The sequence below is a fragment of the Thermobia domestica genome, chromosome 1, assembly GCF_964235325.1.
Source record: "Thermobia domestica chromosome 1, izTheDome1.hap1.1, whole genome shotgun sequence".
Taxonomy (NCBI): domain Eukaryota; kingdom Metazoa; phylum Arthropoda; class Insecta; order Zygentoma; family Lepismatidae; genus Thermobia; species Thermobia domestica.
The window spans coordinates 395,062,882-395,075,040 of NC_137454.1; positions in this window are offsets into that span (position 1 = coordinate 395,062,882).

Genomic DNA, 12,159 nt, shown 5'->3' on the forward strand with positions numbered 1-12,159 from the left:
TTTGGAGAATTTTATAAAGTTTCACAATATTTCTCACTAGATAGTCTTCTATCTACGTGTTTGGATATTTTGATAACAGATGTCCCTATTAAATGTTTAATTTTCCCTAGATGTTTAATTACGGAAAAGTTTTACAATGTATTTGTATTGAATTGAAATTGTTTTGAATTTACTACATAAGGTAAGTAGACCCAAGGAGGAGAACTCAAGTAATTGATATTCTCCGTAAAAGCAACCTATTGTAGAATGATGATGCTTCTTACCTTCAGCACATAATCTTTACGTTAGAGAGTCAGACAGAGAAAAATCCTGTTTTTTCTCCTCTATGACCACCCATCTTAAACCTCTACATATCGTTGTTCGTCTCACAAAATTTCGGTGCTCCAAAAACATTCAAATAATAATAATAATAATAATAATAATAATAATAATAATAATAATAATAATAATAATAATAATAATAATAATAATAATAATCCTGAATATGCCATCCTTACATAATGTAAGGATATCTTAGTTTCCTAGTTTAAATCTTAAATATCTTAGTTTAAAATGCTTTCTTTAGTACTTATTTGAGCAACCATGTAGGAGGGGGTACGACTTTTTATTTTGCCCCTCTCATTTCAGTACCCTTCCAACAGAAAGTAATTTTTGATAAGCAGGACAGACAAAATGAATACGAAATATATTTACAGCATCCTCTCCCCTTTCATGATTGGAATATCACGTAATATTTTTTATTCTATGAAAGATGGCCCTGTGCGGTTAGGGGTAGGTAACTAAAAGAATACCTAATATATAGCGCCCCTTGATTGTAATATTACCGCATCTTTATTTGTACGAAGGAGCCCCTACACAATCAAGGGTGACAAAAAGAATAGGAAGAGTGTCTATTGATTCCAGTGGTGGATCCAGCACGAACTCCTGGGGGAGGGGAGGGGAAGTGAAACATTCTTTTGATGATGTGAAGCTGTCACAAATTACCACTTAACTAAACTAAACAATAGTGGGGGGAACCGGGACCCAGTCAGTTTAAATTGATGTAAAAGTTTAATTTTTGGCTTCATATTAAAGTTTTGGTTTCAAATGAGAGTTTCAGTCCAAGTGGTCAATGATCAAATCTCGTGGGGCTCTTCAGTGTAGGCTAATACGGCCCCCTTATGAGAAAAGGCAAAATTGTTAACATGTTTATAACTTTCGAAATTTCGTCTATTTTAAAGAAATATTTTGCTTCGTATTAAAGTGTTGGTTCCAAATAACAAATTCAGTCCGAGTGGACAATGATCAAATCTCCGGGGGGGGGGGGGCTCTTCAGTATAGGGGGCTACGGCTCCCTTATGGGAAAAGGCAAAAATATGAAAATGCTTATAACTTCCGAATTTTCCGTCTATTTTAAAGAAATTATTGGCTTCATATTAAAGTCTTGGCTTCAAATGACAATTTCAGTCCGTGTGGACAATGATCAAATCTCGGAGGGCTCTTCGGTGTAGGGGTTTCGGCTTCTTTATGGGACAAGATTCACGTAGTTGATATTGCAAAATTGTTTTGTATATATAAGTGGAAACTTGCACCATTTGGTTAATTTTACCTCTTATGTTTTGCAGATTCATATTCCAAGCAATAGTTACTTCGCAGAGCTAAAAGAAGGCACCTACTAGTTTCATTAAAATGAAATGTCTTTTATGAGAGGAGCAGACGAACGAACAGGCACCCAAACGTTGGTTGAGTCGTACGGTTGAAACTCGTTAAGCTCGCTTCAATTATTATTATTATTATTATTATTATTATTATTATTATTATTATTATTATTATTATTAAAGCTTTTTGCTCCTAATTTAGTTATTTTACTTTATTATTTAACGAATATATTGAAAATTGTCAGAGACACGTATGCAGTAATTTATTTCGGGAGGGGTCCGACTTCAATATTAGGATAAATTATAATAAAATTTTAAAAGATAATCCCCAAAATTAGGCTAAATTTACAGAAAAGTTGGGGTTTCAGAGGGGGTCCGGACCCCCTGGACCCACCCCTGAATGCGTCCTTGTTTGTCAGTAACATTTCCTCATTTTGAAACCCTCAAAAACTTCGGATAGACTATATAAAGGAAAACGAGTTATTTTCGATAAAATATCACTTCGAGGAGACGCGACAGTTTTATTGCACATGGTGGTATCCAACGTTCACAAGGGCAAGAATTCCTTCCCTTTTATTCTTTTGCTATTGTGCTGTATCGAAAGGTCAGGTTTGTAACATATTACTCCTACGAACAAGCATGACTGGCAGATAGGAATACTGAACACAACTCCAGAGAAATGCATGCTGAACTTACGTCTTTACGCTTTGGTGATTTGCCCTCAAGGTGGTAATTCAGTTCCGTCTCTGTTCTTAAGCCATGTTCGTATTACTTCGAACAGTTTTGATAATGAAAAGCATGCCTCTTAATATAACAGACTTCTTTCGCGTAAGAAATCGAAACTCAGTTGGTCAGAGCAACTAGTCTCTAAGAATTAGGTTGTTAGTTAGTTAGGAGCCCAGTACGAGTAAGGGTTTTTATTACTATTGTTTTTATCTTTTTTATGTGAGGAAAAATCAAATTGTGACATCCCGATATCAAATGTATTTGATTAGGTAGCTTTGTCTTAGCTAAACTTTAAACATCAGTTAACTGTCGAAATTATTTCACTAACCGATCACTTACTGAACATTTCAAACACGTCAAACCAGTGGCATAACATGAAGGTTAACCTCTCCTCCGCAGTCCTTAGTTATGCGTCCGTACTTTCAAGGGCGGACTAAGGGCCGGGCGACTGCCCGGGGCGCCAGAGAAAGAGGGGCACCAAAACGAGCCTCAAAAAGTAAATTTTATAATGTGCTTTCTACTGACGTTTTTGGTTTATATTCTTGTAAAGTAGTGGCAATTATATGATCTTTTTCCATTTCACTATGGAAGAAGAGAGTTTCATAGTACTAAGGGGGCTGTATCGAAAAATTGAGAGATGGCATGTAGAATAAAGAGTGCCAGGAATTAAGTATTGTTTGTTTGTTTGCTTGAGTTAAGCGTTCCACGGTTATGCCTTAATGGGCAAGGGAGATGTGGATACTAATTATAGTGGAATCCGAACCACTTTTATCGTTCAACAGTAATCCACCGGGAATTGGACCCGGTACCACAGAAGGCAGGCATGCTAGCCACTAGACCAGGGGGGGTGGAGTTGGTATTGTTTATAGCGGGCCATATTCTTTGTGAAGTTTTCCTAGGTAAGGATTTCTTTTTGAAAATGGGTTTAAAACAGGGGCGTCATTTAGGGAGGGCAGGGAGGGGCATTTGCCCCCCCTGAGTTTGAGATGTATATAGAGTTTATCATTAGAATAGTAGTAAATCAGTGAAAAACGCGAAATTTTACTTATATCAAGAGGTCTTGCCCCCCCCCCCCAAAGCAAAATCTGAAATGACGCTCCTGGTTTAAACTATTAAAAACACTATGATAAAATGTAAAATATATTCTACTACTAGGGGAAGGGCGCCAAAAAGTCACAGGAATAATAATAATAATAATAATAATAATAATAATAATAATAATAAATATGAATGTCTTTGGAGAGCCGAAAGTATGTGACACGAATCATTATAGGTAGAGCTTTAAGATGAGTGGTCATAGGGGAGGAAAAACAGGATTTTTCTCTCTCTGACACACTAACGTTAAGATTATGTGCTGAAGGTAAGAAGCATCATCATTCTACAATAGGTTGCTTTTACGTAGAATATCTGTTACTTGAGCTCTCCTCCTTCGGGCAACTTTGCTTATGTAGTAAATTCAAAACAATTTCAATTTAAGACAAATATTTATAGAGAAAATTAAACATTTAATAGGGAAATCTGTTATCAAAATATCCAAACACGTAGATAGAAGACTATGTAGTGAGGAATTGTGAAACTATAAAATTCTCCAAATTAGAATTAACATTTACTGGAAAACATTCGTTATGCATCAGTGAGCACAGGGGAAATAATTACGAATCTGTTTGCAAACAAAAATTAGAGACACTAATGCAAATGCGACGATATTTTCTTTTCTTCTTTTTTTTTTTTTTTTTTTTTGGTATCGTCATGAGTTTTAACATATGTTACAATTTGATTCTTTCCCAAATAAAAAATAAATAAAATAACCTTAGTGATAAAAATGACAACAGTCCTTCACGGGATTCGAACCGTCTACCTTCGGTATACAAACTCGTTGCTTTATCTAACTGAGCTATTTGCCTTCTTACATAAGCTGAATCTGTTCTACAGTAAAGACGATTTTTCATTACGATTGGGCTAACAATTCGTCTTTTTCCATAGGTAATTTCCACTATTTGCACTATCTATACGTTAATACTTAGCATAGATTCATATATTTGGAGTTCGCTGATAATGCATATAATAAGACATACTAGAAATATTTCGTTAAAATTTTCGTTTGTAGATCTAATCCACGCTTCTCTCACTGACATAGATGTCGCTGCTTCGTGTTGAACTGCAGAATTCCCTCGCGTTCTTGAAAATTTCCCACTTTAGCAGAGTTAGTAATTCTCGAGATTTCTGTCGATTTAATGTTTTTTGCTTCTAATTTCTTTATTTTAAGCTAATATCTAACACAAATATTAAAAACGGGTTTGTTATTAACCTGTCCTGCTGGGGAAACCTTCCGAGATTTCGAACATATAAAGAAAACGGAGATATTTTCAAAAAACTTCAAAATAAAGAGACGCGTCATTTATTTTGCTCATGGTAGTACCTACTCCTGATTTTCTACCAAGCATTATAGTTGAATGGCTCTCTTAAATGTTAATTTAGCTTACTCAGAATAAAACTCGTGAAAACAATCGCATACGTTGTTGAGTGGTGTTCTCAATCAAAAAATATGAACAATGATATCGATCAAAGCAAACAGATGTTGTAAATGCAAATCCTTATCTTCAGTTGATCCAAGATTCATGCTAGTTTGAATAGTTGCCAAACATTTCAGGAGCTATGCCGTGTTCTTTCTTCAGGGTAACTTAATAGATTCTTACGACTAATAGTAATTCTACGCCTTTTATGGAAACATCATAAATCACTTGTAATAGATGAACATCATTGCATTAACGTTTGATTTTTTACGCTCATTCTATGCAAGACAAGTAAAAATAAAATTTGTTACTTGAATAGCGTAACTGATACTTTTCTCAGCTTAGGAGAATAAGGGATTATTCAATAAATCTGGCAGAAGCAGTCTGAAGTCTATGGGTCTTTGTATCCAAAATATAGTTTTAAAATATTCAAATTATATATTTTCCTTTTACTTATGAAACATTATTTTCTGTGTGATTATCTAACGTTATTTATCATTATACACTGTCCTGCGCCTTGCTGACAAATTTACATTTGAATGCACTGTACTGATTATAATTACAAATGAAAAAAACTTCAATATGCTCTGTGTGAACTTGTAAAGTACTATTTATAATAATATGAAGAGAACCTGTATCCAACTGTTGGTGTAAACAAGATTTCCATTTTTGAAAACGTCTAAATTGGAAATTATCTTAACTTCCTAATAACACATTTTCTTAGTGACGAAATTGTGTTAAATGAACAGACTACTACAAATTTTGGATTATATAAAAGCAAGGAATGGTTTTGTATGCTTTCCTGTGCTGCTGTTTATTTCTATTAAAGTCGTTCCATTCATTTTATTGTACTACTAACGTAATAAGAATCAATGATCAAAATAAACAAACAGTACAGTAGTCCTTCTGTTCTAAATTAAGAAATTCCTTGTTAAAATAAATACAGTGCATTGAAATAAGTAGTACAGTACATAGGTATAGTCTACTGAAAGCTACGTGGGCAAGGTGAAAAGTTCTCGGCCCTCAACAGAGATGGCGTTGATATCAATAAAATTTTGCTCTTACGTTCGTACATGTTTTTCAATAACAAATCAAGTGTTAATATATCGAAACGTTTTGTCTATACAGCTTTAGAAAGTAGACGTTTTGTGTGTGTTTTTGCATAAACTGGAATGCCGTGCCGTCATAAAACTCTTTGGTTCCGATAGTTTATCGCCAACGGAAATTCATATATAAGGAGTCTGCTCTATATTCAACAGTTAAGAAATTGGCGGCTGAATTTTAAACATGGCCGTATTTCTCTTGAAGATGATGCACGTGTCCAAAACTGCAGCAACATCGAGAAAGTGCACAATGTGGTATTGGACGATCGGAGATCTAAGGTGTATGAAAAAACTGATACCATAGTCCTATCAAAAACGTACAGCAAATCTTACATGAATTAAATAGGAGGAAGCTTTGTAGAAGATGGGAACCGTATTTGTTGAATGAAAACTGTTTCTCAGCAATGTTCAGATCAGGGCTGCAAATAGAATTTCAGAACTTAAGGAGATTAACAAATACAGTCTGATCGGGATACGTCACTAGAACGCTAGCCAGGGGAAGGGGGAACGCGCAAACAAACTTTCGTGAACGAACTACTAAAGCGACAGAGTTTGATGCAGAACGAACAACATCCAAACAAAATCAAGATCATCAATTACTGTATTACAATATCTGAACTATTCCTTCATATATGTAAGTTAAATATATATACACAGATAGATAGATATATCATGAAGATCTAGAGCAGGAATCAGGAAACTACGCCCAGTGGGCTACATATCTTTTGCTATTCAGACGTTTCTAAACAATATCGTTGAATTAACGAGGTCCGTTCCCTAACGGGCTGAATACAACACAATGCACAAACTGTGTTTTAGTTTTGCCATAATAGGCATATGGATTATATATATATATATATATATATATATATATATATATATATATATATATATATATATATATATATATATATATATATATATATATTGCATGTTTTCTGTTCCGTTACGGACCATAATTTTTGCGAAGGTGTGTTCATCGTATAATTCTTTTATTTCTAGAGTATTTCTTGACCACTTTGCTGAGAACTCTCTAAAAACAAAGGAAACAAAGAATACAGCGAAAAATTATTCGTCTGACATTTTTAAAGCTTTTACTAAGAGGGCGCCGTCCCCCTCTTTTCTATCCTTGGTTTGGACCATTTTAAAAAGAATCAAACTTATTTTGTGTACTGATTTGTTACTGTGGGTGAGACGTGGGTTCATCACTACTCGTCTGAAACGAAACCGCAATCAAAGCAGTGGTGGACGCCAGCGACTCTGAAAAAAAAAAATCGATTTAATCGAAAAAGTGTTTTCTGGGTGCAAAAGGAATTATTCTTATTGGTTACCTTGCAAAAGATAAAACAATAACTGACGCATATCTTCTGGACCAACTAATTAAAAAAAAGTGAGAAGATATGTGGATTGTAAAGAAAAAAATCATCAGGACAAGACAGTGCTTTGGCAATGAACAAACTGGGGATCTGAAATAAGAATTGTTGGAATATCCACTCTATTCACCTGATTTGGCACCCTCTGATTTCCACATATTCAAACATCTAAAGAAACGTTTGGCTACAAAATGTTTTGCGTCAATGAAGAGATTATGGGAACCGTGATGGGTATTGGAGATATTTTCCAGAATCACACTTCAGAGAAGGAATCTGCTCACTGGAAGAAGTTGGACGAACCGTATTGATCTAAAAAATGACTACGTAGAAAGGTAAATACATTTATGTCCTTAAAAAAAAAAAGTCCTTCACTGCCAGGCCAAGAATTTTTAATCTTTTCTATGTATTTAAACTAATATTATAGCAAGTATATAAATAGTATTGCAAAAATATCTTGTTACATGTTTCAATAGATTTGAACAATAAAAACATTTATTTGGAGAACTTATTTAAGGAGAAAAATTGACGCATTACCTATTTGCCCGATTGTAAGCCCATTTTTATTACTTTTTGTTTTTTTAATTTCCTTGGTTCAATAAAATGCTCCTTGGCTTAAAATCGGTAAAGTAGGAAACCCCCTTTGTCGGCGAAAAGGCACGAAAAATGTCACCAAAAGCCGCCACAAGTAAGTTCCCTCGCCATCGTGTAGACTCAAGCCGCCTTATGCATAGTCGTTTCGACGTATGATTAGAGTCATACTAAAGGCTCGATTACTGCAGGAATCATATGTTAGTCGAGCTCTTTAGTATGTTATTAATTATGCGTCAGAACGATTAAGTTGATTAAGTTGATTTTAGTTTAGCGTCCCTTTCAGCAGCGAGGCTATATGAGACGTGGACCTACTGATTAACGTGGAATCCGAACCACATGAGCTCCCGCCGGGAATCGAACCCGGGTCTCCCACGCCAAAGGCGCGTATGCTAACCGCTTAGCCACGGAGGAGCTCTGCGTCAGAACGACTCTGCATGAGACCCCATATTGCCAAATCGGTGAATTTTCTTTCAACTTCAAAAGAAATGCAAATTTATATCGCTGATGTTTGGATTTAGCAAATATTCACAAAAAAATAGTTTTGTCTACATAAAAGTCAAATTAATTGAGCAAAATTCATAGCATTTATCATTTGTAGGTATCCTTTAACATACTATTAACAACTAAATGGCACTAAAAAATCTTTACGCTTTATATGCTTAATTTATAAATTTATATTATTATTTTGTATTTTCATTTTTGATTTCCAGGGGTTTGACTTATAATCGAATAAATATGGTAACTTACCCTATTTTATTACGTCAGAAATTAAACGTGGTTTCGACTCACGTACAACTCTTCTCACAACTGTTTAAGTGGAAAGTCCAGGTATTTGATCAAGTTTTCTCACATTTAAAATTCTTGTTTAGCTGTGCGCACACAAAAGTGCAAGATGACATTCTGAGGAGAGTTGCACATGAATGAATCATATACACCAATAAAGGGAGCAGTAATTACCGAAATACTTTAGTTACTACATTTAATTTTAGACGCAAAAATAGGGTAGGTACGAGGTGCATCCAGAAAGTAAGTTTCCCATGTGTCTCATAGCTAGAAAACAGTATGTTGCGCGAAGCGACTACGTGTACGTGAGAGAGTAAGGTCTAGCATGGCACATACACTAGCGGAACTTCCCTAGTGCTCTCAGTAGCGTCGTGGCAGTGGTTGAAGATGGACGTTCCTATTCCAGCTCCCGCCGCGTGTGAAGCGCGAGCAGTGATAAAGTTTTTGAATGCACAGGGCATAGCACTAATCGAAATCCATCGTTAGCTGTGCCAGGTCCATGGGCCTAACGGCATGAGCAAGCAGTTCCTGCAGATTTTCCGCTCCTTATTGCACACAACTGTCACGGAGTGCCTGTTGATCAAGAAGTTTTGTGTTGAAGCAACTGACCTTAGAGCACAAAGCAAGGCAACCAGGATCAGCATTGACATTTTTGGAACGATACAGTTGACCATGGATTTCAATCAGTGCTATGCCCTGTGCATTCAAAAACTTTCACTGCTCGCACTTCACACGCGGCAGGAGCTGGAATAGGAACGTCCATCTTCAATCACTGCCACGACGCTACTGAGAGCACTAGGGAAGTTCTGCGCCATGTTAGGACCTTACTCTCTCACGTACACGCAGTCGCTTCGCGAAACATACGGTTTCCTAGCTATGAGACGCGTGGGAAACTTACTTTCTGGATGCGCCTTGTATATAACTTTACCATCCACTAATATTTTATGGATGGTAATATTAGTTGAATGGTATAATGGTACCACCACGTTGTGAATTAGTTTGTGTAGGTAACCACCAATATTTTAGAAAGTTATGGCTGATTTTAATGTTTTCTTTGGAGGAGGATTAAGTTAAATAATATAAAAATATTTGTGAAGCCGAAGCTCTTAATGTAGTGTGTATGGCAGTCGATGGCAACAGGAAATGAAATGAAATCTTTCAGTTTTACGTCCAACGTTTATGCCAGCTAGGGTAAAGGAGACGGCAATGACGAGAAATGAATGGAATGGTGGAATGAATAAAGTGGGAGGAAACGAGAGAACCCCACTTGACACGGTGTTTGTACACCACAAAGTTCACTTGACGGGAGCTGGGATCGAACCAGGGACCTCATGCACCATCGGTGAATGCTCTATCACTGAGCCACTGCGACCCTCGAAGTCAACAGGATTGGCTGCCGAAATCGCTCACGGAAAGTAATCATCCAATTAGGATTCGCAGGGCACACAAGAGGTTAGTGGTAAGAAATGGGCTTCCATGTACTCCAGAAACAGAATTCAACTTCTTACATGTTAACTTACAAGGATAAATTAAGATTTTAACAAATTACGAAGACAAATGAAACAAATGAACAGATTTTCATTATGTTTAATATGCTCTTTCTGCATCACTGTTAATTTCACACTCATACATATGAACATTAAATAATCCATTAACTCATTAAACCTGCCATTTTCTCTCAGTACAACCACTTTCTGCCTATTAATAAATAAATGTAGAATATATACATAACAACGGAATATATTATATATTTTCCTTTAACAAATACTTAAATGGACTTACGAGCAACAAATAATTCAACTCGTGAAGTAGTTAAGACATGAACACAATTTAAATGCACAACATTGTGACTCGTAACAACTTTACAAATCCTTAATGCAAACGTATCGAATTGACTTGTCGAACAAAATATATTTTTTCTTTAAAGTAACGAAAAACATAAAACAAAACGTGGTAATCAATACTGATTCAATTCACATCACAAATATTTAGTTCATACACAATTTTATAATTTTTTCTTGTTTTTTAAAAATAGTCGCACAAGTTAATCTCTCAGGGCCGCAATCGAATGTCAATTTGGTTATCGATAAAGTTTCAACTCTACAGACTGAGAAAGAGGAACGTCATTTTCGCCCGGTTACTTAGTTATTCTTCTGAACAAAGGTGTACCTTGAAGCAACTTTTAATAAAATGTACGAATTATTATTTTTTTTAAAAAAAAAAGCCTGCATAAGTACGCTTGCGCTCACTAACAGCCAGTCATACCACGGAGAGAAGCAAACATGAAAATAATGATTCCTTAGCGTATGGTTTGACTATTTTTCATAGATAATGAGAAAATGAATACGTTTTCTCCAGTGTTGAATCAGAAAAATACACACAGAGTGGACACAAAGTAGCTTTCTCCAAAATAAGTATTTCTTCACATATTGGAAAAAGTGACTTTGTGCCCACCCTGTACATTCAAAATGTCTATAATTAATCTAATGAAGAATGTATTTTGATTCTAATGCTAAAATCCAAGAGTAAGTCCCTCGTGCCCGACCCCGGGTTATTGTCGCCTACCGACGCCCTACTACCCCATTCGGTGGCTCGGATATGTAACCACTGATTCTGTAAAGCAAAGGTGCCAAATAGCGGACATCACAGAAAAGTGTACGAGTTCTTCTTTTATTTGAACTTCATGTGTAGTTAGCGTAATATTCCTAAATCCAGGGCCACATTTAACATTTTTCCCCGCCCACTTAATATCAATATTTGGCATGGAACTTCTGTAATTTCTAGAATTCGAATATATATATATATATATATATATATATATATATATATATATATATATATATATATATATATATATATATATATATATATATATATATATATATATGTAACTGATCCAAGAAATTTTGCCGTTCTGAGCCATGAGCTCACGTTAGCCCCTGCGTGTGCCTGAATCGAAACTTGACTTCCGTGTAAATATTTTAATTACAAAATCCATCCCGTATGGTAAGCCGATTATTAAAAAACTGCAGAGATCATAGAGTTACTTCTCAATATTTCTAGCTCACGCTCTAATTGGCCTGGTCTAGACACATGAAATAAGAATAGAATAAACATTTAAAGAGTAAAATTTGAATATAATATGTTCTTAAAATATCATTATTGTATATTTATTTTCATTTATCTATTTATTTTTAATTTTCCTGGTCGCCAAGTATGGTTCTTATTTTGTTTTAGTCCGGAAGGCATTGTAAATTGGCTTTCGCTACTCTAAAGAATGCAATCTTGCATTTATAATGACAAACGTTTGAATGAATCTACGTAGTCAGGATAAGCTGTATGCTTGTACCGAGTGGTGCAAACCACTCTTCATCTGTTCAGTTCCGATAAATAGTATAAGATAGCACACAGGATATAATGTAAGTTTACAGTA